The sequence below is a fragment of the Engystomops pustulosus genome, unplaced genomic scaffold, assembly GCF_040894005.1.
Source record: "Engystomops pustulosus unplaced genomic scaffold, aEngPut4.maternal MAT_SCAFFOLD_390, whole genome shotgun sequence".
Taxonomy (NCBI): domain Eukaryota; kingdom Metazoa; phylum Chordata; class Amphibia; order Anura; family Leptodactylidae; genus Engystomops; species Engystomops pustulosus.
In genome coordinates this window covers 72,501-75,880 of record NW_027285269.1, presented here as the reverse complement: position 1 = coordinate 75,880, position 3,380 = coordinate 72,501, and positions in this window count along the sequence as shown.

Genomic DNA, 3,380 nt, shown 5'->3' with positions numbered 1-3,380 from the left:
GGGTAGGCCAAGTGGCTGCTCCCGCTGACTTGCCCCTTTTGAAGTAGGAGCTCCTACTTCCATGGCATTATTCCACCCCGGGACCTACAGCCAAGTGTGGACGGGGGACAGTGACATGTGGCCGGATAGGCCAAGTGGCTTCTCCCGCTGACTTGCCCCTTTGGAAGTAGGAGCTCCTACTTCCATGGGCATTATTCCTCCCCGGGACCTACTGCCAAGTGTGGCCGGGGAACAGTGACTCTTGGCCGGGTAGGCCAAGTGGCTTCTCCCGCTGACTTGCCCCTTTGGAAGTAGGAGCTCCTACTTCCATGGGCATTATTCCTCTCCGGGACCTACTGCCAAGTGTGGCCGGGGAACAGTGACTCTTGGCCGGATAGGCCAAGTGGCTTCTCCCGCTGACTTGCCCCTTTGGAAGTAGGAGCTCTTACTCCCATGGGCAGTATACCTCTCGGGGACTTAGAGCCAAGTGTCTTCACCCTTTGGAGGTAGTAGCTCCTACTTCCATGGGCATTATTCCTCCCCGGGACCTACTGCCAAGTGTGGCCGGGGAACAGTGACTCTTGGCCGGATAGGCCAAGTGGCTCTTCTCCCGCTGACTTGCCCCTTTGGAAGTAGGAGCTCCTACTTCCATGGGCATTATTCCTCCCCGGGACCTACAGCCAAGTGTGGCCGGGGAACAGTGACTCTTGGCCGGATAGGCCAAGTGGCTTCTCCCGCTGACTTGCCCCTTTGGAAGTAGGAGCTCTTACTTCCATGGGCATTATACCTCTCGGGGACTTAGAGCCAAGTGTCTTCACCCTTTGGAGGTAGGAGCTCCTACTTCCATGGGCATTATTCCTCCCCGGGACCTACTGCCAAGTGTGGCCGGGGAACAGTGACTCTTGGCCGGATAGGCCAAGTGGCTTCTCCCGCTGACTTGCCCCTATTGAAGTAGGAGCTCTTACTTCCATGGGCATTATTCCTCCCCGGGACCTACTGCCAAGTGTGGCCGGGGAACAGTGACTCTTGGCCGGATAGGCCAAGTGGCTTCTCCCGCTGACTTGCCCCTTTGGAAGTAGGAGCTCTTACTTCCATGGGCATTATTCCTCCCCGGGACCTACTGCCAAGTGTGGCCGGGGAACAGTGACTCTTGGCCGGATAGGCCAAGTGGCTTCTCCCGCCGACTTGCCCCTTTGGAAGTAGGAGCTCCCACTTCCATGGGCATTATTCCTCCCCGGGACATACTGCCAAGTGTGGCCGGGGAACAGTGACTCTTGGCCGGATAGTCCAAGTGGCTTCTCCCGCTGACTTGCCCCTTTGGAAGTAGGAGCTCCTACTTCCATGGGCATTATTCCTCCCCGGGACCTACAGCCAAGAGTGGCCGGGGGACAGTGACATGTGGCCGGATAGGCCAAGTGGCTTCTCCCGCTGACTTGCCCCTTTGGAAGTAGGAGCTCCTACTTCCATGGGCATTATTCCTCCCCGGGACCTACTGCCAAGTGTGGCCGGGGAACAGTGACTCTTGGCCGGATAGGCCAAGTGGCTTCTCCCGCTGACTTGCCCCTATGGAAGTAGGAGCTCTTACTTCCATGGGCATTATTCCTCCCCGGGACCTACTGCCAAGTGTGGCCGGGGAACAGTGACTCTTGGCCGGATAGGCCAAGTGGCTTCTCCCGCTGACTTGCCCCTTTGGAAGTAGGAGCTCTCACTTCCATGGGCAGTATACCTCTCGGGGACTTAGAGCCAAGTGTCTTCACCCTTTGGAGGTAGGAGCTCTTACTTCCATGGGCATTATTCCTCTCCGGGACCTACAGCCAAGTGTGGCCGGGGAACAGTGACACTTGGCCGGATAGGCCAAGTGGCTGCTCCCGCTGACTTGCCCCTTTGGAAGTAGGAGCTCCTACTTCCATGGGCATTATTCCACCCCGGGACCTACAGCCAAGTGTGGCCGGGGGACAGTGACATGTGGCCGGATAGGCCAAGTGGCTTCTCCCGCTGACTTGCCCCTTTGGAAGTAGGAGCTCCTACTTCCATGGGCATTATTCCTCCCCGGGACCTACTGCCAAGTGTGGCCGGGGAACAGTGACTCTTGGCCGGGTAGGCCAAGTGGCTTCTCCCGCTGACTTGCCCCTTTGGAAGTAGGAGCTCCTACTTCCATGGGCATTATTCCTCCCCGGGACCTACTGCCAAGTGTGGCCGGGGAACAGTGACTCTTGGCCGGGTAGGCCAAGTGGCTTCTCCCGCTGACTTGCCCCTTTGGAAGTAGGAGCTCTTACTCCCATGGGCAGTATACCTCTCGGGGACTTAGAGCCAAGTGTCTTCACCCTTTGGAGGTAGTAGCTCCTACTTCCATGGGCATTATTCCTCCCCCGGGACCTACTGCCAAGTGTAGCCGGGGAACAGTGACTCTTGGCCGGATAGAACTAGTGGCTTCTCCCGCTGACTTGCCCCTTTGGAAGTAGGAGCTCCTACTTCCATGGGCATTATTCCTCCCCGGGACCTACTGCCAAGAGTGGCCGGGGAACAGTGACTCTTGGCCGGATAGGCCAAGTGGCTTCTCCCGCTGACTTGCCCCTTTGGAAGTAGGAGCTCCTACTTCCATGGGCATTATTCCTCCCCGGGACCTACTGCCAAGTAAGGCCGGGGAACAGTGACTCTTGGCCGGATAGAACTAGTGGCTTCTTCCGCTGACTTGCCCCTTTGGAAGTAGGAGCTCCTACTTCCATGGGCATTATTCCTCCCCGGGACCTACAGCCAAGCTTGGCCGGGGGACAGTGACATGTGGCCGGATAGGCCAAGTGGCTTCTCCCGCTGACTTGCCCCTTTGGAGGTAGGAGCTCTTACTTCCATGGGCATTATTCCTCTCCGGGACCTACAGCCAAGTGTGGCCGGGGAACAGTGAAACTTGGCCGAATAGGCCAAGTGGCTGCTCCCGCTGACTTGCCCCTTTGGAAGTAGGAGCTCCTACTTCCATGGGCATTATTCCTCCCCGGGACCTATAGCCAAGTGTGGCCGGGGGACGGTGACATGTGGCCGGATAGGCCGAGCGGCTTCTCCCGCTGACGTCATCGCTTTGGAAGTAGGAGCTCCTACTTCCATGGGCTTGTTCCTCCCCGGGACTTGCCGCCAAGTCTGGCCGGGGGACAGTGACATGTGGCCGGATAGGCCAACTGGCTGCTCCCGCTGAGCCCCTACTTCCATGGGCTTGTTCGTCCCCCGGACTTGCCGCCAAGTCTGGCCGGGGAACAGTGACATGCCGCCGGATACGGCCGAGCGGCTGCTCCCGCTGACGTCATCGCTTTGGAAGTAGGAGCTCCTACTTCCATGGGCTTGTTCCTCCCCGGGACTTGCCGCCAAGTCTGGCCGGGGGACAGTGACATGTGGCCGGATAGGCCAACTGG